The sequence below is a fragment of the Labeo rohita genome, chromosome 3 (genome assembly GCF_022985175.1).
Source record: "Labeo rohita strain BAU-BD-2019 chromosome 3, IGBB_LRoh.1.0, whole genome shotgun sequence".
NCBI classification, from domain to species: Eukaryota; Metazoa; Chordata; class Actinopteri; order Cypriniformes; family Cyprinidae; genus Labeo; species Labeo rohita.
In genome coordinates, this window is record NC_066871.1 from 37046158 (window position 1) to 37071379 (window position 25222).

The window sequence follows — 25222 nt, forward strand, 5'->3', positions numbered from 1 at the left end:
TAAACACTGTACTTTTTAAACTTGTTATTCATGAAAGAATCCTGAAAAAAAAAAAAAAAATCACAGGTTCCAAAAAATATTTGGCAGCACAACTGTTGATATTATCCAACACTGATCATTCTAATAATAAATCCGCATATTAGAATGATTTCTATCAAATAAAAAAAAAAAAAAATCAAGTGAAAGTTTTAAAAGAAATGTTTTATGCTGACAAAAGCTGCATTTATTTGATCAGTAAAATTATTAATATTGGAAAATATTTTTATAATTTAAAATATCTGTTTATAAATATATTTTTAAAAAACGCTTTTTTAAAATCCAAAACTGATTTTTCAGCATCATTACTCAGTGTTACATGATTCTCTAGAAATCATTGTAATATGCTGATTTGTGGCTCAAGTAACATTTATTTTTATTAACCACCAGTGTACATTTAAGATACAATCACACTCACAAACACGTGATCAAGTGATCATGAACAGTAGCTCAGATTATATTGGATGGATGTTTAGTGAGTTAATTCAGATGAATTAACATTCAGACTATGATGTAAGTATAAGGTGTGGTGTACAGGAGTCGACTGTGAGACTGATAAAGTGCAGTGCTGATGAATCTCTGAATGTGGGAGATCAGCAGTATGAGAGATTGGTTCATGAAGGACCTGATGTTGTTTATAACAGCGAGAAGCTGGAGTCAGACATTAAGATACACCACAGTTTTGCCCAAAACAAAATAATGTTCAACAAAAATATCTCAGAAGTAGGCTAGTCTTACAAAAGCCTGGCTTTCTCAACAAGGTGTAAAGACACTCATGTAAAGAAGCAATAATAGTGCAGTAATAATGAGCAATAATAATATTGAGCAATAATGAAGACTGACAGCCACAAGATTGTTCTCTTCTGGTCATTTGGTCCTAATTTGTGTGATTTAATTTTGTTTAATAACAGACACAAACCACAAGATGGAGCGTCTGATCGTCCTTTTTTCAATCAATAGATGCTGTCTCAATGTTGCAAGATGTGATTCAGCAGTAAAGCAGCTCTACAGAAGACGATCCATCTTAACGCAGTTCAAGTTGTGTAGTTATCCGTAGTGTCGGTGCCATCAAATCAATGATATTATAGAAAGTTAACTATCTTTCAGATCTCAACTAAATGAGCCAAATACAGAGATACTGTACAGAGCTGGGTGATGAAAGACAAATCTGATCAACACATGATTTCTGTGCTCCTGCATTCAACCTGAATTCATCCTGCTTCGTCCCTCTCAGACTTCAAACACACATACTTACACACACATCTGGATTCATCCTCCAGACATTGGAAACACACATTTGTGTTTAATGTAGGGCTGGTAAGCGATTAAAATGTTTAATCAAATTAATTACATGATGTGGCAATTAACTAATCGCAAATTATTCGCACATCAAATTTGGAAATTTTACTACCAAATGATAATTTAAAGTCTGCAAACTGATCAATTAAGGTTGCTGCACTTTTAAATGAACGGATGGAAAAGATATCTAGATGGCTCCAGCAAAATAATCTTACATTAAATGTTAAGAAAACAGTATTTATGTGTTTTTCTAATAGAAAGAAATCAGAAAAAAAATAAAATTAACGAAGAAATAGAGGAAGTAAACAAAGTTTTTTAGGAGTAGTTCTAGACTCACAACTCCAATTTGACAAATATATAAATAGGCTGTCAAAAATAGTTAAGATGAACTTAAACTGTTTTAAACTTATTAGGAAATATATTACAACTGAGACAGCTCATCTGTTCCTGCATGCAATGATTTTGCCCCGTATTTCATATTGTCTTACAGTGTGGTCACAAACTAATGATTCTTTAATTAGAAAAATTTAAATGCTGTATAATCGGGCTCTAAAAATCTTGGATAAAAAGCCAAATCATTGGCATCATTGTCATCATTGTCACATCTTAAAGAAACTGAATATGCTTAATTTTATGAATTTTAAAAACTTTGGTACAGAGACAAGATGCTACAGGGCGAAACAACAGGCGTACAGAGGTTGGAAACTGTAGGGTTGGATTTTCAGTAAAAGGGTCACAACTTTGGAATATGTTGCCAAATGAGTTTAAAATGATACATGATATAAAGTCTTTCACATTGACGGTTAAACGTTGGCTCACAATAAATCAGACCTGTATGCATAATTGAAATTTTAATTTGGTTTTTTATTAGTTGTTAAATAAGTTTGGAAGAGTTCATAAAATGTGTGTTTTATAATCTGTCTGTAATGTATGTGGATATATAAGGATTTGATATATTATTTTTATGTATAGATTATTTTGGTTATGTATGTATTGACATACATATATATTTTTTTTTAGAAAAGCCTTTCTAGGGACATGAGATGCAAATTAGCTTCTGCTATAATCTCTATGTGCAGTGCATTTTTTCCAGTCTTTGATTGGAATCATGTTTATTGTATCATCCCTATTCAAATAAACACAAAATTAAAAATAAAATAACAAAGCCCATAAAAATTGTACAAATGTTGTATAGTATCATAAAATCTCCTCAAAATTCTAAAGAATAAACAAAAAAAATTACTGAACAAAAATATATTATGTTAAATTTCCTGGTTTAAAAAAAGAAGAAGAAAAAAGTTACATTTCAAGTATCAAGTGTGACCCCAAAAAGGCACTCAGAATTTAATTTTAATGGAGGAAAAAAAAAATCTCAAAAAAATTGTGCAAATTTTGCATAGTATCATAAAATCTCCTCAGAATTCTAGAGAATAAACAAAAATTATTATTAAACAAAAACATATTACATTAAATTCCCTGGTTAAATCACATAAATTCATGAAAATACAGCTTGAGAAATAATGACACAGTAGTGTAAATTTTACATATGATTTTCCACAAACACTAGTATTTGTGTGTATTAGTGTGTGATTTGTGTTGGACTGAAAGAAACACAGAAAGTGTCTCTGACTGGAGAAACATCTTTATCCTGATGATCTGAAACAGGAAACTGTCTTGTGTGTCTGATATTGAACTTCCTGAAGCCTGTGATTAAAACACACACAAAAACAGCAACACTTTCACATCATTACACTCACACTGTGTCGACTAATGTCTGTGTGTATTTAATGTCACACAGAGACAATGAACAGTTGTAATTATGAAGTCTAAATCCAGCATGTAGTGGTTGAGTGAATGTGTGTGTGAATGTGTGTAAGTGTGTGAGTTTGTGTGTGTCAGAGATGCTGTAGAAGGACAGAGTGCCACCAGACACGTCCACATACACTCCTACTCTCTTGGACACTGAACCAGCAGATATATCAGTGGACTTATTATTGTGAAGGGCAATGAATCTGTGATCAGAGTACATCAGACTCCAGGAGTTCACATTATATCCAAACCAAGAGTTACAACTCCATCCTTTCCTCTTGATTCTTTTATATGACACTGATATTTCAACATTATCTCCACTCCATTCAGTCTCCCAGTAACAGCGTCCAGTCAAACTCTCAACACACAGAACCTGAGACACATCAAATCTGTCTGGATGATCAGGATATGACTGTTCCTCATCCACACACGTCACCTTTCTGTTCTCGTCAGACAGAATGAGGTATTTGCTTGCTGTGTTTGTATCCAGTGTGAGATCACAGGCATCTGAACACAAGAACACACATTACAAGAGACGCATTTACAACAACTAAACAACAAACAACAGAACTGTGTGTCTGTTTGTGGACTTACATTTTTGAGGTCCTGTTGTGATCATGAACTCTCCTCCATGATCCACACTAGAAAACACACATGTGATATTTCAATATATAAGTGTCCTCACAAGTGCAGCTAAACACACACATTAAACACACACAGATTTTAAGTGTGTAGTTCATGTAACAGCTGCATGAATGAATGTTTGTTGTGCAAATATGGAACTATATATAAATATATACATAAATAAATTTATATCTTAAACGCTCATAAAAATGGAATAAATATCAGTATAAAGTATAAAATAAAAATAAAGTATAAAATATATATATATATATATATATATATATATATTTTATTTATTTATTTTATGGGCTCTGAGCTTGTTCCTTCTTGGGTGATACTTGGTATTTGAAATGTAAGTTTTTTTTGTTGTTGTTGTTGTTTTTGTTTGTTTTTTTTTTAAAGAAGAACCAATGTAATATATTTTCATTCAATAATATTTTTTTAATAATGATGAATTTTGAAGGGGTTTTACGATACTTTGCAATATTTATACAGTTTTTATGAGTTGTTTTTGTTTTGTTTTTTTCCTGTTAAAATGAATTAAGTTCTGAGCTTCACTTTTGGGTCACACTTGGTACTTGAAATGTAAGTTTTGTTGTTGTTGTTTTTTATAGAGAAAATCAATATAATATATTTTTGTTCAAAAACATTTTTTGATTATTATAAAGCATTTTGAAGGGATTTTATGATACTTTGCAAGATTTTTTTTACAGTTTTTATAAGCTTTTTTTCCTATTAAAATTAATTAAGTTCTGAGCCTCTTCATTTTTGGGTCACGCTTAGTACTTGAAATGACAAACAAGTTGTCATTCACAGTAGACAAAGTCTTAGTGTCACTACACAATTAACATGTGACATTGATGTTTTTGTCATCCTTTCTCCCTACTAAATTAAAATAATGGCTGTATTTCCAGCTGCTATTTGTTGTGGGCTTCTTCATCTTCTGACAAAGTGAGCTGGCTGTGTTGGTGATCTCACGTGTACGTCAAATCATTAGCAATTGTAACAAAAAAGTAACTATTAACTCTTCTTTTGGATGGTAACTGAAATATGACTACTTACATTTTATTAGTAATTAGTTACACTACTAGTTAATAGGGAAAGAAAAAAATTTATATAAAGTATCACTACAGTGATACTACACTACTATTGCTTATGACTAACCATTTTCAAATAAATAAATCCAGAGGTATATGCATGTTTTTGAATAAGTTTTGAATTTTGAATAAGTTCATTTTTTGTTTGTAACTTATCTCAAAAATCGAAACTTACATTTACTCTAGGTTCATTACATGTAAAGTAAAACATTTCAAAAGGTTTTTGTTTTAATTTTGATGATTGGAGCTTACAGCTCATGAAAGTCAAAAATACAGTATCTCAAAATATTAGAATTTTCCTAAAATTAATCAAAAAACTGATTTGCAAAACAGAAACGTTCAAGTTCTTCAAAGTATGTTCATTTATGCACAAAATACTTAGTCGGCAGCAAAAATTACAGCAAATGATCAGTGAAGTGTTGGCATGGAAGTGATCAGCCTGTGGCACTGCTGAGGCACTATTGAGCCTTCAGATCATCTATATATTGTTGGATCAACTGTTTCTCATCTTTCTCTTGAAAATATCCCATAGATTCTCAATGGGGTTCTAGTCAGGCATGTTGGCTGGCCAATCAAGCACAGTTCATGATTATGATTGTCAAAATAAATAAATAATAATAATAATAATCTGCATCTTTCTGCACATACTGTGGTTTAAAAAATAAAAATAAATAAATAAAGAGCACTGTCAGTCATAATTATCACTGTTGGCCTTTTGATGTAAATTCTTATACATTTGAGAGCTTATAATCAAAATCATAGTAGAGAAAAAAAAAATCAAAATTATAATAGAGAAGCTGAGCTTCCATCTGGGACAAGATGAACAGTGATTTAAAGCCCAATGAACTTTGATTTTTCCCAGTGGAAACAGCGCTCATGATGCTCTCACAGACTCTCAGTAAAGAAGTGTCTGGATGAGACCCCAATAATGCATTTTGTTGAATGAACATGACTCTTTGCTCCATCGATTATATATTATAGTTATTATTATTCAACTTACTTGAGTTTGTCCAGATGTTTGAGTGCATCAGAGAGCAGCTTCACTCCTGATTCTCCTGGGTGATTGTAGCTCAGATCCAGCTCTCTCAGGTGTGAGGGGTTTGAACTCAGAACTGATGCCAGAGCAGCACAACCTTCTTCTGTCACCAAACAATGAGATAATCTACAACAACAATATGTGGACAACAAGGTTAAGTTTGAGGATGATTCTCATAAAACCATATTTTCTGCAAGAATTTTTCAAGTTTTCAAGTAGTCAGTACCAAACAGGACCAACGAAGATGGTAACCAACCACTATACCAGTTGCCTTAAAGGGGTCATCGGATGCAAAGCTTACTTTTTAATGGGCTTTTTACACATTTTTATAGATAGGACAGTTGAGAGAGACAGAAAAGCACTAGGAGGAGGGAGGGGAGCAGAGTCGGCAAAGGACCTCAAGACTGGAATCGAACTTGGGTCACCGTGAGCGCAGGTGCGCTCTTTGTCTATGCACTAACCATGAGGCTATTGGCACCGATGCAAAACTCACTTTTACATGTTGTTTGAACATAAATGTGTCTTGATAGTGCATGTACACAACCACTCTGTTATGATAAAAAAAAAATCCACCCAGTGGTATTTTTGTAATCTTTGTAAGATATATACCCTTTTTCAAATCAAGCCATTCTCAGCTTCTTGTCGGTGTGACTCCTGACATCTGAGCAGAAGACTCAGATGATTAACATTACTTTTGTTTTAGAAGGAAATGAGCCTGGCCATCTAGATAAATGCATCCATGTTCGCGCAAATCATTCGTGATGCACCTTCACCTACAGCAGAAGTGAGTATAAGGGTTTTTATGCATCTTTGCAAATCGCCTTTCTTAATAATGTGCTAGTTAGCAAGTTCTGAGGCTAAACACGGCTAAATGCAGCTAAAGAAAAAAAAAACAAGCTCGTCACAATAATCCCCACAGAAGAGAGGGATGTGGTGGCGTCCATATAAAGGAACATGCAATAGAATGGCTCTGAACAGGGCTGATTTTGACAAGGTAAAAAGAGTGTTTTTACACTACCACTGAGAAATTTTAACCAAGCTATGTTATAGACTTCTCATTAAGACCCTAAAGAATCATATCAGCTTGTGGAAAATGGGCATCCAATGACCCTTTAACCTGACTATATATAAATATACATGAATCTATTCATAATTATTAAACAGAGCAAAACACAAATTAGAAAAGAATTCACAAATAAAAACATTCTGAATATGACCAAATAACACTTTTTCTGTCAGAGTGAGTGTTGATGCCCATATGTATATAAACACCACTGACCACTGCAAACTCTTATAAAAACAGGCCTCTTCCATCAGTGTCCATTTTAAAACACTTGCCAGACATGCAACCACACTAAAATGTGCTTGTGCAAAAGATATCAGAGAGCGCACATTCATGGTTTGTTTATTTGCACACTAATAATACTGGACTCACATGTGTCTATTAATGTACAACTCCTGTATGTCACTCGTGAAATCGGCCAAAAAGGAGTGGTACTCCACATAATGTTACTTTATGCTGATTGGACTATATATCCATAAGCAGAATGAACAGTCTAGTTACAGCTAGCTTAACAAGGTAGTTGAATGTAATAGAAAAAAAATCCCTCACTTTCACACTCTGGTGGTGCATCCCTAATGAAGAAACTTCCCCTGGTTATTATTAGTTAAAGGAGAAGTCCACTTACAGAACAAAAATTTACAGATAATGTACTCACCCCCTTGTCATCCAAGATGTTCATGTCTTTCTTTCTTCAGTCGTAAAGAAATTACGTTTTTTTGAGGAAAATATTTCGGCATTTTTCTCCATACAGTGGACTTCTATGGTGCCCAGAGTTTGAACTTCCAAAATGCAGTTTAAATGCGGCTTCAAACAATCCCAAATGTGGCTATAAACGATTCCAGCTGAGGAAGAAGGGTCTTATCTAGTGAAACGATCGGTTATTTTCATAAAAATAATGCAATTTATATACTTTTTTAATGTCAAACGCTCGTCCTGTCTTGCTCTGCCTGAACTTGTTTTTTTCTGGTTCATGACAGTTAAGGTATGTTGAAAAACTCCCATCTTATGTTTTCCCTCAACCTTTTTTTTTTTTTTTTTTACCTTTTTAGTTAAGGGTGCTTGATCTTCTTTACGTGTTCACTTTGCAAACACTGGGTCGGTACTTCTGCAATGATGTAGGATGATTTTGAAATGATTTTGAGGGAGTTGAAGTTGAGGGAGAAAATATGATTGGAGTTTTTCAACATACCCTAACTGTCTTCAACCAGAATACACAGAGTTCAGGGAGAGTAAGACAAGACAAGCGCTTGAGATTAAAAAGCATATAAATTGTATTTTTTTAAATGAAAATAACAGATCATTTCGCTAGATAAGACCCTTGTTCCTCAGCTGGGATCATTTACAGATGCATTTGGGATCATTTGAAACCACATTTAAACAGCATTTTGGAAGTTATACTCGAGGCACCATATCAGTCCATTATATGGAGAAAAAATCCTGAAATGTTTTTCCTCAAAAAACAATTTCTTTATGACTGAAGAAAGAAAGACATGAACATCTTGGATGACAAGGGAGTGAATACATTATCTGTTAATTTTTGTTCTGGAAGTGGACTTCTTTAACTAATTATTTAACATAAACTGACAACTAAAAATATTTATTAATCATAATTAATTTCTAAGTTAATGTTTAATAACTAATTAAAATCTAAAGTTGTAAAGGTTAAGTATTTTGTTGTTATAAGAAAAGACAGTTATACCTTTTAAAGTATAACAACACTTTTTTTGCAACTTATGGTAATATTGTGATGGATCAGCAGTTATTGCAACAAGAAAATATGATACTGCCGTACCTGCCTACTGGAGGCTAATGCGACTAAGATATAATGTGCAGTTTTCATGTTACACTGCGACTGATGTTTATTTGTGTTAACGTGACTGCTCATTTGGAGTCAACTCTCAGCGTAGCAAATCGATCAACAAGCACAGTATCATACAAGTGTTGTTTTTGTCTTGAATGGGACACATACTGTTATGGAGCGAACGAGTTGTAAAGTGGACAGATCCAAATGCAAGCCTTTATTGTACCGAGACAGAGACATGGTCATATACAGGCAGGGTCGAACACCGGCAAACAGGTATACAGAGGGCAAGACACAAAAGTAATCCACGAACAGGCGAGGCTCGATCAACGGCGAACGTAATCAAGGGGGATAGGCAAAAGGGTAATCCAATAAACATGCAAGAGTTCCAGGACAGGCAGTGAAACAAACAAGACCAGATAACAAGGCTAGGATCAAGACACGAATGACAAGACAAAAGAAACAAAGCTTAACTTGACTTAGAAACTTGGAAGTGGCTCCGTAAAGTAGCTTACACTAGACGAGTGCTAAATGCTGTACAATACTCAGCCCTGAAGAGTGGGAAGGGCCTTGTATTTATACTGGTTGTGGTTGGCTGCAGCTGTGTGCGTGATGAGTGAGGTGGAGCATGGGAAATGTAGTCCCGGGTGTAGTGCAAAAGTCTTAGTAATGTGAGTGTCAATAGAATGGCATGGCCACCTCTGGTGGCGAGTGGACTGAAGATCATGGAGCAGGTTTGTGACACATACACCCATACTGATGAGAATCAATCAGATTTTGGCTAAATCATGCAGCCCTACAACCAAGCAAAGCAGCTTTATAGTTTTGTTATAGCAAATATAATCTGTTCAACTACAATTTGATTTTTTTTTCTGTATACAGACTTGCTTGCTCTTTTCCTCTAGTAGTGAAACTGTCACGCAATAATCAACATCACTACAGTGCACATGCTACCCACTACTGGCTCTGGCTCTTGTTCACACAGACACATATGAATCCCAAAAATGTTACTTGGTTCTTTTTCTAAGGATTTACTGTACCTTTCCAGCACTCTGGCTGTAGTTTGTTTTCCCACAGAAATTTCTTTGAATTTGAAAGAATCAAAGCCCAGTGTGAACAATCAGGGACCTCATCAGGCACCACGCTTAGCATTTATATTTTGTAGTATATTTTGCATTTAGGTCCTTAAATAATTTAGGGCATAAACAAACATGCAAATAACAGCCTTTTATTAGTAAGGGTGGAACTGTACATAACAACTGTGTGCTTGTATGCTGTTATTTTAAACAGACCCATAAGTACCTCAGTATGTTGAGTTGACAGCTTGGACTCTTCAATCCAGGACATAGCAGCTTCACTCCTGAATCATATAGATCATTGTTACTCAGATCCAGCTTTCTCAGGGAGTTTGCTGATTGAAGAGCTGAAGCCACAATTTTACAGTGCTGATCAGTGAAATTACAGTCTGCCAATCTGAAAAAAGAGAGGACTCTGGTTATAACATATGGACTGGCAAAGACTCAGCTTCTCTGTCTTCCCTGCCACTCCGACTCTACAGCATAATTTCACCATTCAGCTTGGTTTATCAACAATTACCCCATCAAGTTCAGTAAGAATTTTTCGCATAATTTTTCTTGACCAGAACACAATGCAAAAACCACTTGATAATGCAGATTTGCATTGCACAACATCAGAAAGATCAATCCCTTTATAAAGGAGCATGCTGTACAACTTCCTGTCGAGGCCCTTGTTATTTCTAGGCTGGACTTCTGCAATGCTCTTCTGGCTAGGCTTACATTATGTGCAATCAAACCTTTACAAATTATTCAGAATGCAGCAACACAACTGTTCTTCAACAAGCACATAAGGGCCCACGTCACACTTCTCTTCATCTCCCTTTAATGTGCCGTAAGCACCTAGTTCCAGGAGTTTTTTAACTTCAACTCTTCATCTAATTAGTAGAGAATTCAAAGCCTGAGTTGGGTGTCTGAAAAACACCTTAAACCAGAGATGAAACCACAAAGCTGGTGTGGAGGTATATATAATTACTAGGGCTGTCAATTTAATGTCATAAATTTATTAATTAGTTATGAAAAAAACAACGCAGTTAAAATATTTTTAACACAGTTAAAGACCTGTACAAAATCTTATATTTCAAACAGCTGACTGTTGACAAATATGTTGCAGGGCAACAATTCCATAAATGCAGTTATGCCCTAAAATGCCCCTGTATGTGTTTTGTTTCATATTCATATATATGACATATCACACAATATTACACTGGCAGCAAGAGCAATATGGCATGAGTCCTGATCTATCACAAGCTTAAATGTGATTTTATACAACAGTTCAGTAAATAAGAAGTTGATATAGTGTTTTATTTTACATGCTCATTAAATGCAATAATGAACGAAATAACATTATTTAACCATCAAGGTGTAAAAGCACAATCAAATAATGTACTTTTGTGATTGTGAATAAGTGCAATGTCCCGATAATAAATGTATGTTGTTGTTGCTGTATAATTACTATTAAGAAAGTGCTGTCTTTTAAGAGTAACACTAATCCAGTGCACTGATACAGCATGTTCTGCCAGCTATGTCTGCTATAGGGACACTTACCGAGACGGGCATTTTGACAATTTTTGTGTCAATATGTCCCTTCAAACACAATACTTCAGAGAGAGCCTAATATTTCCATGCATTATGAGCAGAGGTGTGGGGTTGCACGCTTCAGACAAATCTTGTCACTTGAGTCTTCTGGCTCTAAATGTTTAAACTGGCAAGGCTTAAATGAGCGTAGTTTAAACACAGATAGCAACGTGTGCTGTTTAGGTCTCACCTGCACATGTACGCTATCAGCAAGATGATGGAATAAATGACTGCTCATATTCCAGCATACAGCATTCACATTAAACAGGAGTGAATGGTTTGTCCACGTTTGCAGTTATTCATAACAAACCATATTACAAATGTGTTGTCAGGTTAAGTTGCTACGCTGAACCACGGTCCTAGTGTGTGCCGAACCGTGTGTGGAGAACTATACAGTTCAAATTTTTAAAGAGAATCGTTCCACCCCTAATGTTGTGTTGTAGAGTATATTGAGACAAAGGCATGCTGTAGCACGATACCATGGTATTTTTTCAAAAGCAGATTGTGGAGACATTTTAATTGTCCACGATCAAAAATCATCATGTCGCACACCCCTACTGGGGACTAGGGATGCAACAATACAGTTAGTCCACGGTTCAATATGTACCTCGGTTTTTGGTTCGATTCGGTTCTGATAGCTTGCCACATCGGAGTGTTTTTTTGCATCTAATTAACAACAAAATACTTCTGTAAACTTCTGTACACTGGAAAAAGTGTGGATTATTATATGTCTGCTTAATATTCTTTTAAGAGAGGTATTATTTTTCAGATTTTTTCAGAGGGCGCCCTCGAGCAGAAAATAGACATATGCATCAAAGAAGTAGCACTGATTACATTCCGTTTCCGTTTCCGTTTCTCTAATATGGATAAAGGCATCGCTATTGCTGTAACTGAATAAAAACAAGATATAACATTAAACGTGTTGAATGATGAAATGTAAGGACAATAAACACTCGCCTGCAATAATATATGGTTTATCTGTGTTCTTCATGCCATCTCAGGTATTTTCATAATGATATTTGTAAGCCATAATCGACATACAGTGTAGAATATATTGTCTGCCTCATTCTATGATAAGACGCCACATCAGATCACAAAAGTAAGTTATTTCAAACACTCGACTGATGCTGTGAAGTAAAAATAAGTTATAATGTTCTCTTTTGTTGGACAACAGGTTTAGAAAGGCTTATCATTGCATTTCATTAGAAGGGGAGATGCTCTGTGTGTGTTGCTTTTTCAAATAAAAGCGGGGAAGCGTTTCCTCATTTCAGCACGTGAAATTGCGGGCACACACAGCAAATTCCGAGAGAAATAAAACAAGTAAATTATTTAAATGCAAAACCCGAAAAACCGCAATTAACAAGCATGTATTGAACCGTGGATGTTGTACCGAACGGTTCGATATTATATTTAGTATTGTGACATCCCTGCTGGGGACACCTAATTTTTGGCAAGCGATTTAATTGCACAGACACTATTGGAAGAGAACTGAACTAAGCTGGATGATGACATCACTGAACCAACAATTCAGTGAAAACATGACTGAAAAACTGACTGTTTACTGTTGTCCTCTTTTTAGAGCTGTTGTCCTCTTTTTTGACATATATTTTTATGTTTAACACCGTAAAGCTGCTTTGACAATGTGTATTGTATAAATCGCTACATAAAATAAAGATTAAAAAATTATAAATCAGAAATGTTTATAATGTGGGGCTTAGCAAAGGGTTAGTTTGTCATCAAAAATGTTTATGAAAATAATCGTACTTCTCATATCAGAAGAAGACAGATGTATTTACAGAAGTCTGTGAGCTATGAAGAAAAATAATAAAGGTACTAAAGCAGGGGTGTCAAACTCCGGTCCTGGAGGGCCACAGCCCTGCAGAGTTTAGTTGCAACCCTAATTAAACACACCTGATCCAATCAAACAAGTCCTTCAGGAACTGAGTTTGACACCCCTGTACTAAAGGTAATAAAGGTAAAGCCTGTGGTTTCCCCAAATACAACACACACACAAAAAAAACATCATAGGTACTCCATGTTCAATCATTATATATGAAATAGGCACTGCATGAATACATTTGCTAAAAATACCTATACGATTTATTTAAAAAATATTGTTTATATATTTGGAGATCATATATTTATTAATTAACATACTGAATTAATCAATGGAAAGACAAACCTCAGTATGTTGAGTTGACAGTTTGGACTCTTCAGGCCAAAGCTTCACTCCTGAATCTCGCAGATCATTGTGACTCAGGTCCAGCTCTCTTAGGGGGGAGTCTGAAGATTGCAGAGCAGAAGCCACAATTTCACAGTGCTGATCAGTGAGATTACAGCATACAAATCTGAAAAAAAGAAAGGACTTTGGATATAAGACATGCTGGTGTGTCGGTTTCCTTAACTTCCTTAACCAGAAAAGATCATGGTGATTGATTATTTAAAATAAAGACATGACTTCATATTTTATGAACATTATTTGTAATATGCTTCAACATATTTGTTTCTTGTTGTGCATGTCTTGTTAGCTACACATTGTGTTTTAGTATTATTATTATTATTATTATAATCATTATAGCAGTTCTTTAGTTACTAGAAACGTCCAGGCAGTTGTGTTGTGACAGGCTGGAGCTAAACTCAGTAGGACACTAGAACTCCAGGAACAGAACTACATAGCCCTGGTTTAGGTAGTACTGACTGGACTATGAGGGACTTCTGAGGAAGTGACAGTTATTTTCAGTTAATCTGACACTTCGTAACTATCTTTTATGAGAAAAGGCATGTAATTAAGCGTGCTGACAATTGTGTCATTAAGGAAGAATGGCTATGGTGCTAGATTATTTTGTGTCTTGGCATGATAGGTGTCCTTCTTGAATTGAATGTTTTAAAAATCAAGTATATGAAAACTGACTTTAATAAGTTCACATTCCCAAGCATATGTTAATGGACAGGGAATTTTGTGGACAGTTCTAATTAATCTGTGAACTATTATTAATTTTTGATCATTTTTAATTTTAATATTACTGGTATATTACAGGAATCGACCCTCACATAAAATAATCAAATCTGTAGGCATGTATGTTTTATCTTCACCAATGATTTTCTAGCATGAAATGTAATGCTTAAAAATGCTTAAGTTGTAATGTAAAAAAAAATATTTGGATAAAAGCACCTACTAAATTCATCTGCTATAATCTAATATGTAAATATTAATGTAAACAATTGTATACAATGGAACTACAGTAAGGAAAAATTTTTGATCCCCTGCCTATTTTGTATGTTTTCCCACTGACAAAGAAATCGTCAGTCTATATTAATATATATTATACTATTTTAATAGGAGGTTTATTTTAACAGTAAGAGACAGAATACCAACAACAACAAAAAAAAAAAAATCCAGAAAAGCGCATTTCAGAAAAGTTATAAATTGATTTGCATTTAAATGAGCTAAATAAGTACAGTATTTGATCCCCTATCAGTCAGAAAGATTTCTGGCTCCCAGGTGTCTTTTATATAGGTAACGAGCTGAAATAAGGAGCACTCTCTTAAAGGGAGTGCTCCTAATCTCAGCTTGTTACCTGTATAAAAAACACCTGTCCACAGAAGAAAACAATCAGTCAGATTCCAAACTCTCCACCATGGCCAAGACCAAAGAGTTGTCCAAGGATGTCAGGGACAAGATTGTAGACCTATACAAGACCATCGTAAAGCAGCTTGGTAAGAAGTTGGTGCGATTATTCACAAAAGGAAGAAACACAAAATAACTGTCAATCTCTCTCGGTCTGGGGCTCCATGCAATATCTCACCTCGTGGAGTTTCAAGGATCATGAGAACAGTGAGGAATAAGCCCAAAATCTTGTCAATGGTCTCAAGGCAGCTGGGACCATAGTCACCAAGAAAACAATTGGTAACACACTATGCCATGAAGAACTGAAATCCTGCAGTGCCCACAAGGTCCCCCTGCTCAAGAAAGCACATGTACATGCCCGTCTGAAGTTTGCCAGTGAACATCTGAATGATTCAGAGGAGAACTGGGTGAAAGTGTTGTGGTCAGATGACACCAAAATCGAGTCCTTTGGCATCAACTCATTCTCTGTGTTTGGAGGAAGAGGAATGCTGCCTATGACCCCAAGAACATCAACCCCACCATTAAACATGGAGGTGGAAACATTTTGTTTTGGGGGTGTTTGTCTGCTAAGAGGACAGGACAACTGCACCACATCAAAGGGAGGATGGACAGGGCCATGTACCATAAAATCTTGGGTGAGAACCTCTTTCCCTCATTGAAAATGGCTCTTGTATGTGTATTTCAGCATGACAATGACCCAAAACACACGGCCAAGGCAATGAACCTTAACTCCATAGAAAAATGTGGAGGGAGCTATTTGGTTTCAAACCTTAATGACATGGAGAGGATCTGCAAAGAGGAGTGGGACAAAATCCCTCCTGAGATGTGTGCAAACTTGGTGGCCAACTACAAGAAATGTCTGACCTCTGTGATTGCCAAAAAGGGTTTTGCCACCAAGTACTAAGTCATGTTTTGCGAAGGAGTCAAATACTTATTTCACCCATTAAAATGCAAATAAACTTTTCTTTTGTTCATACAAAAAATGCAAATACTGAAAAACAGATTCAGTGTTGACTCCTGACAATTTACTCACAGTGCTTATTTAAACAGGGCTACGTTTTCCGAAAGCATCATGAGAAATTACTGCCATCTATGCTGTCAGCTTAGTCTTTTGAGAAATTCAGCTCAGAGGAATGCTCACCATATAACAGAGAATCTGGAGTAATTTCACAATATAGAAATGGAAATTAAGTTATAATTAAGTTGAACGTTAAAAGTTTAGGTTGATCATGTTTTGTTCTGTAATTTGTTTTAATATATGTGTCAGCAAAAAAAAAATAAAAAATGTACTGTCAGCTACAGTTTAACTACGTTAAACACGTTCACACTGTTTTTGGGATTGACAACCATATTTACTTACAGGTGTGAGTCTTGAAATGTCACGTTCATACAGCAGCTTACATTCGCTTTTCGAATACTGTCTGTATGAACGTGCAACGGGAGTCAAGCCCGTATTCCTTAATAGTAACCATAGCAAGAGAGACCAAAGCAATTTCAAAGATGACGACATACGTAAAACTGAAAGTATTACCAATTTCCGGCATGACAAGAGTCCAATCGTGCCACGAGTTCATCCATCAAAGTCATCATGAACCGACAGCAGCTTTTAAATTTGGGTGGAGCATTGGAGCCATGCACAGAACACAAAACTGATGGGAGGGAGAGGCTCCAGTGGAGACTAGATATAAAACTTTCAGATGACACGCAGCTCATTTCTCCATCACTGTAAGTTACCGAAACCACAATTTGTTGCCAATTAACTTAAAGTTAGTGAAGGCAGGATGGGCAGGATGGGCAGAATCGCACTGATAGACACACACCAGAAGTGCTCTCTCTCGCACAGGCTCCACTTCTTCTGTTCTCAGACAGCACGCGATCAGTTTTTAGTGCTCAAATGCAGACACAGTAGTCCAAATGTCTATCATGTTGACTATCTCACTTATATTATGTAAGTTGTGGCTTAAGTGAAGATAAACAGTTGGGTAAAAACTGAATGTGTCAGTATTACATGCATGCCTTCCATCTTAAAGGGAGAGCATTCCTAATTAAATACCTATCTGTCATTAATCTTAACCAACAAAAGATGTTAAATAAATGTATAGCCTACATGTTACGCAATTAACATGTTAATTACTGTATCTGAAAAACGAGAATTTGTATCTCCAGTGTATAATAATTATATAATAATAAGTACAAATATAATAATAAGTAGTCCTTTTTCCAAACTGTTAAAGTTATAGTTCACCCCAAAATGAAAACTGTCATAATTTATTCAAGTCTTCCCAAATTCAATCCTTGATTCAAATTTATCATAAGCTTTGATTTGGTTTAAATAATTGATGATTATTTTTGTTTGAAGACTAAAATAGCTACCAAAATAAATGTTGGTAACTGCAGTTTAACTTAGAATAATGTAAAAATTCAATGACTTTTCGTCGACTAAAACTAGACTAAAACTATGAAAGACTTAAATGACTAAAATGTGACTAAGACTATTAAGCATTTTACTCCCAAGATAAACACTAAGACTAATTCAAAAATGTCAAAATTAACACTGGTTGTGAGTCCTGAAAATTTACAGATGTGAGTTCAATTGTAGAATACGGTTGTCACACCTGTAAATAACCGTACTGTGTGTGAATGTAACTGTATTAAGTACTCAAAAGCAGAATTGACAACCGTAATCTGCTGCTGTGTGAACGTGGCCTATTTGTAGTACGACAGACATAACTACAAATTTACCATGATATTTTTAATACAAACATGGTAATAATAATGGTAAAACTGACAACACTGTGACAGCTCAAAATGTATAACACCACAGTTTTCATAGCCTCAAAAGTACAACTTTGTACCTTCTCTGCCTTCTCTAAGTACGACAAGTATGCACCCTTTAAGGGTGGATAAGGGTATGAAAAATAACCTTGGTGTTACATATGTTAAACTGTATAACCATGCATTTTGGTGACGTTAATGTTAATGTATTTATATATTATGCATTTATTCATAGTCTTCTTTATGAGACTATTTTGGATCATTTTTCATCCAGCTGATCAGATAAGAAACTGGAAAAAAAAAAAATCTAAAATCTAAATCAAATAAAATCACTTCAAATGTAAATATGTTCATTTTCACACTCACAGAGCTTTTCTGCAGTTTCTCACAGCAGGTACCAGTCTCCTTCGACCCTCTTTTGATTTGATAATGTATTTTTCAAGGTCTAACTCTTCCAGCACCTCCTCTGACATCAGAATCATGTTTGCCAAAGTTGAGCATTGTGCAAGAGAAAGACTTTTATTTTTTGCTTTAGATTTTAAAAGCGCCTGCACTTTTTTTAACGACAGAGTTATCCTTCATCTCAATCAAGCAGTGTGACAGATTCATCCATCTTTCAGAACTGACATTGGTTTTTTGACCTTGTTTGAGGTTTTGAATTATTTTCTTGATGTTCTCTGGGTTGTTCTCTGTGTGTATCAGTACATCTTTTAAGAGTCTCTGATTGGACTCCAGTGAGATGCCATGAAGGAATCGAAGGAAAAGATCCAGGTGTCCATTTTCACTCTTCAAGGCTTTAGTCATTGCTTCCTTTAGAAACAAATCCAGAGTAACATTCTCACACTGAGCTCTAGACTTTCCTGTCAGGAACATTTTCAGAACCTCACTGTTCTTGTGTAAATAGCAGAAAAACACATACAGTGCTGCAAAAAACTCCTGAAAGCTCAGATGTACAAAGCTGTAAACCTTCCTCTGATAAATCACTGATTCCTCTCTAAAGATCTCAGTGCAAATCCCAGAATACACTGAGGCATCAGTGACGTCTATGCCGTTCTCTCTCAGGTCCTCCTCATAGAACATCACATTGCCCTTCATCAGCTGATTGAAAGCCAGTTCAGCAAGTTTCACAATCACTTGTCTGTTGGACTGCAGGAGTTTCTCTGGATGTCTCTCTTCATATTTCTGCTTCCTCATATTGGTTTGAATGAGCAGGAAGTAGATGTACATTTCAGTCAGAGTTTGAGGGATTTCTGCACTGAGGTCTTGTTTCAAGATGTTTTGAAGCACAGTAGCTGAGATCCAGCAGAAGACGGGTATGTGGCACATAATACGGAGGCTTTTTGCTTTTCTAATGTGTGAGATGATTCTGCTGGCTTGATGCTCATCACTGATTCTCTTCTTGAAATATTCCTCCTTCTGAGGGTCAGTGAATCCCTGAATTTCTGTCACACGGTTGATGTATTTAGAGGGGATCTGATTGGCTGCTGCTGGTCTGGTGGTGATCCAGATGAGAGCAGAGGAAAGCAAATCTCCTTTCATAAGGTTTGACATCAACACACCCACTGATGAAATCTCAGTCACATCAGAAATTTTCTGACTGTCTGAAAGCATCAGTGTAATTCTGCTTTCATCCAGACCATCAAATATGAACACAACTTTACATTCATCATACATTTTTGAATCCAGACCTTGAAGTTCAGGATGAAAGTCAAGCAGAAGTCTGTGAAGACTGTACTGATGATCTTTAATCAAGTTCAGCTCTCGAAATGTAAGCATAAACATGAAATCTACATCCTGATTGGCTTTTCCTTCGACCCAGTCTAGAATGAACTTCTGCACAGAGGCGGTTTTTCCAATTCCAGCGATGCCTTTAGTAAGAACAGTCTTTATTTTGTCTGTCTTCTCTCTTCTCATCTCTTCAAATCCTGGATCAAGTAAAGGATTAAAGATGTCATTGCAGTTTATTGGAGTGTCTTGGAGTGTCCTGTAACTCTCCATCTGTAGCATCTCATGTTCTTCATTCACTCCTTCACTCCCTCCCTCTATGATGTACAGCTGTGTGTAAATCCTGTTCAGGAGGGTTTGATTCTCTTGTAGTTTGACTCCCTCAAATACGCTTTCATACTTGTTCTTCATCCTGGTTCTGTGCTGGTCTTTGACTCTCTGCAGATCATCATGCACTGGTTGGTCTGAACTGAGCTGCAGGTCTGCTTCTGTATCATGTTGACTGATGTGGTTCTGACTGTAGGAGGATGTGAAGATCATTGAGGACACAACTTTATTACCACTAAAAAAATTATAAAAGAACAGAGATACAAACAAACAAGAAAAGACATCAGATTATTTTAGAATTCAATAACAGTAACATTGACATGGACAAAAAGCAGTGTTCACATGAAATTATTTTGAATTTAAGCAGTAACAGATGACAGATGATATGGAGTGCTATAGAAGCAATCACAGATTCAATTAGTTTTTGCATTTCTTAGTTTAACATTAAAATCCCCAAAACCAGAGCTGAGATTATTGTGGTCTTTGTTTTTTAGAGCATTAGTAAAGGTATGTATGTATGTATGTATTATTGCTTATGCAGAGGCTACTTAGTGAAACATATTACACAAAATGTGAAGAAATTGATTCAGAGAACCTACTAGAGGTAAAGAACCTACTACCTGTCATTTTGAAATGGACATGAATGTACATGAATTGCTTATCAGAGCTGCTTATTCAATCAATCTTATAAGTTATTAAAATACTAAAATATTAGATATTCTGCAGTATTAATAGCCAGTCGTCACTGCAAAAAAACAAAAAAAAAAAAAAATGGGGAACTGCTGATTTAGGATCAAGTTTATTTCAAATCTAAATTTTCATATTCATCATTTCAGTGAATTAATTTAAAGCATTACAAGAGACACAACCACACCCACAATATATCTCTGTTTGTTGACAGTGATAATGTAAATAAGTTTTTTTTTTTTTTTTGACTGAAAAGTAGACAACTGTGATGTCGTCTTAACTAAGTAATAGGACTGCTGATGATCAAATGATCAAATGATCAAATATTACAGTATAAATAATTACAGTGCTAGAACTAGACGTTTTTCTTCATCCACATTGTCCCAGCCAGTCATCATACTAACTAGGCTGCAAACCACTAATTTAAAAAAGTTTATTTATTCCAAACCATTCTAATTTCTATTTTGGGAATGATTTATCATTTATGTATCACTACCTTCATTTAGCAAAGGTCTCTTTCTTTAAGGATTTCTTGCTTTACATCATTTTTATTTCTGTGTTGTACTTATAAAAAAAAAAAAAAGGAGATTATGATTTCATTTGATATTTTCTGGCTAAAGAACATTTACAGTCTTGTATATTCTGTCTTCCTCTGTTAAATGTCTGGTACATCATGATCATATACTCACACAGGGTCAAAGCGCACTGCTCCAGCACTGAACACGGGTGAATTCATATCGGATGTGTTGCTTTTCATGGACACACATTTGGATACTGGAGATGCTGCTCTCTTTCTTTTCCTGCTGATGATACTGAGAAAAACACAAAAATATTTCTTTCTACTGATCTGTCTGCTCCATTAAATTGGTAAATACTGGTTTAAAAAGTAGTATTTGTGTTGCACACTGTACAGTTTAAAAGAAAAGACATTTTATTAACAGTATTACTATAATAAAATACATAGTTAAGTCACGCATACAGTACATGCATAGTTCCCCAAAGGGAACCAGACGCTGTGTCCTCTAGCCCTTTTTGGGTTTATAGCACAATTAACTGCTGTATGTTAAACTCTGACATTGAATCATGAATGCTCAATGCTCTGTGTAAATGCATTGTTCTGTTCCACCGATGTGCTGTCGGCAGATCAACTTTGGAGGAAATATATATTGCCTATGTTTTATCTAATGGCATATTTGCAGGGGCTGTTTAAGAATATGATAGACATGTGACTGTGCCAAAGGAACAGTCAGCAGGTTAATCAGCAGCTACCCAGATGAAAGGTACCCTCACTAGATTTATTACTCACCTACAGCAATAGTTGTACAATAGCTGCTTATGAATTGACCTTAGATACTCTCTTCAAGAAAAAAACACCATGTTTCGATGTTGCTAGAATTATTTGTACTATTGACCAATCAGAACCTGTAGAAATAACGTCAACAGGCATCCATATGACTATAAGTAGTTATAGTGCTTCTATAATCTAAGTTAGTTTCAGGGCTGGATCCTCCAACTTATTTTCTATGGCCTTTGGAACCGAGTCAGTAAACTCTGTCAACTGATTAAACTTCAGATTTGACTCCTGGTCTTCATTGAGCTTATTCGTCTCTCAATGGGGTTTCACTGTGATTCCTCTCCAGACCCATAAACGCTTGAATTCAGAACTCAGATTTGAGTATCTCACCAATAATGAAACCAGACAGAGCCACTCAAACGAGAAATTTTAAAGACAGACTATGTTGCTCCAAATTCATGTGTTCATTATTATATGTTATTAGGTGTTTAAACTGAACTGCAAAACTTAAATGCTACTACTGTGGTGTGCATACTCAGAATGATGACATACTTTCTTCTGCTGAGCACCAAAGAAGATGTTTTGAAGAATGTTGGTAACCACACACTTTCAGGTTCCCTTTGACTTCCTTTATATTCCATATAATTATTCTTATTCAGCAAGTCCTATATTTTATTTTCATATTATTCTTTTGAACATTCTTCAAAATATCTTCTTTTGTGTCCCTAGAAGAAAGACAGTCATACAGGTTTGATGAGTGTAAATGACAGAATTTTGGAGTTTGGTTGACGCCTAGTGGCCATTTTGGGCAATGCATCTGCAATGTGCTATAAACCTAGTGCACATCGCTTGTTTGTGCTATCAAGCTCAAACTTAAAGCACAGCTGTTTTATCAATGAATAAATTAATTTAGTGCAGTACACTAATGCACTGATATACTTCAAGAGCAATCAAAGATAGGTCTGACATAATTTCAAACTAAATGTGGTCAAACTTAAGTTTGTTTTGGTGGTTCGAAACAGCTCTCAGAGAAATCTTTCTTGTAAAGCTTTTCATCTGCTTTTAAACACCTTCAAACTGTCTTTGAAATATACAGATGATAAGGAGATAATAAGGAGAACCTGGCTTCACCTACATCATGAGAATAAATCAATATACTAAAGTGTTTTGTTGGAAATGTAAAAATACAAAAAAAAATAATAATAATAAATAAATAAATAAATAAATAAAAAATGTGTAAGGGTTAGGCAGGAGTGCCAACATCTGTGTGTGTGCCCCAATTTGTGTCCAGTTTAGGCTGTTTGTTATTAAATAATATTGTTGTATGATTGATTGAGTTTCCGTTTTTAGGGGCGGTACGGTTCGTCTTGGGCACCAACAGAGTATGGGCCCTGAACTACATGATACTCACACAGAGTAAGAGTTCACAGCAGCTCCATCACTGTGAACTGGGGGAATATGCATGGATCTGTTACTCTTCATAGACTCACAGCTGAATCCTGGAGATGCTGCTGTCTGGGTGTCAACAGAAGTCTCATCCTCTCTATCCTCATAACCACTCATTTTACAGGCAGGTTTCTCCTTTTCTTTCCCCTCATACACATTCATTTTACATGTAGGTTTCTCTTTCTCTTCCTCCTTGATGATAAACTTGATTTTGGGCCTGTATGTGGCAAAAAAAAAAAAAAAAGAACACAGTACACAACAAAATTTGACACTTAGTTTTACATTCTATTTTATTAGTTTTATTTGTTCCACTTAAATTCAACATTAATATTTCTTCTTCATTTACTGGAGACTTCTTTTCTTAAAGAGTTACTGTCTTGCAACGGTCATTTTAAACTCTAATCTAACAAACCTGAACCAGATAATCCAAGTCTTCAAAGTTACTTGAAGGTCTGTTGAAGCAGGAAGACAGACCTCCAGAAGCAGGGTTGAAGATCCCTGCTCTAATTAATAGGGGTGTAGGTACTGCATACGAAATGTCGCCCAAATTTTTAATATGCTATGGATTTTTTTACGTGTTTATCCTGTGATGAAGGGTAGACCTGCTGTACTTTCCCAGTCAATTACTGCATAACTAAACATTCACTGGATATGAAACAAAACATTCAAACTGTTTAAGTCAATCTGGAGCGATGTAAACCAGACAATATTTTAAAAATTAAAAAAAAAAAAAAAAATGGCTGCGAAGTTTTCAAGCTTTTATGTGTTACAGTTATATATCAAGAGAATAATCTTTGATGTGATTTGAGTTCGACTTAAAGTCTATTCAGTCGCAAATGCTCCTTAGTAAAAATATTACAGATGAACCGTTTTGACGAACTTACCTTAACATACAAAGTCATTTTCCGATTCTGAATTCTCTAAAGGTGGCGTTAGCTGTGTCCCAAAGTGGAGTGCGCGGACTCCGAAGTGCGTATTTGAAGTGCGAATGCGTCACTGCGGCGCGACAAAGGCTGTCCCAAACTGAAGTGTGTGGACTCCGAACTGTGAATTTGAAGGGCGACGTAAGCTTTCCCAATTCAGGATGCACCCTCTGAAGTGCGCATTCCAAGGCCGAATGCGTTACCGCGGCGCGACGAAGGCTGCCGTAATTCGAAAGCGACTTTAAATGCGGTGTCCGATTCCCAAGAAAATAGGTTCGTTTGAGATGCACCTCGCCTCGCCTGAAATGTAGGCGAGAGTAGGCGGCTGCAGTGAGGGGAGGAGTGAAACAAGCGCAGTCAAGACGGACAGATCTGACCTCTCAAAGCAGAACAGAGATCAAACGAGATCAAAGACGGATATTGCGTTATCACACTCACGTGCTGTGTTGCTGATAAACATGATATAATGATGAACAAGACACTCAAAGTGCTTGCTATTTAATTCCATGCGAAAGGCGTATTTATCATCCATTTTTACTTTAATACAAACGTGTATTTTAGATTTTTATAGAAATATGACAACGATCACATATCTCACGCAGAGATCGCACTGGCATAGTGTTTGGGAATATTCATACATAATTTAAACACATAACGACATGATATTAGATTAAAAAATGTAAAAAGTTTCTAAATATGTTCACCATCAAGACAATAAACTATTATAAAATCGCACCTTGGTAACACATTAGCATTTGAACTGCTATACATACATGTATGTGTGTGTGCATGGTTTTGTATTTTTTTCACATGTATCATTACATTATTCAAGTCGGTTCAAACGCAATGAATGCATTTAAAATTGTAATCCGGCAAGGATGCAGCAAAACAATAAAATTTACCAGGCCACACTCTTGGCCAAGCCTGAGGTACATCCCCACCATCTCCTCCAGTAAAACATTAAAATATAAAAACAAATATGACCAATGCTGGCTCCATAA

The 25222-nt window shown here is 35.6% G+C and overlaps 1 pseudogene; it reads right to left on the bottom strand.

The window, feature by feature from the left end:
* Positions 1–2224: 2224 nt before the first annotated feature.
* On the bottom strand, positions 2225–24842 carry LOC127162949 (NACHT, LRR and PYD domains-containing protein 3-like; annotated as a pseudogene).
* Between the last annotated feature and the right edge of the window lie 380 nt (positions 24843–25222).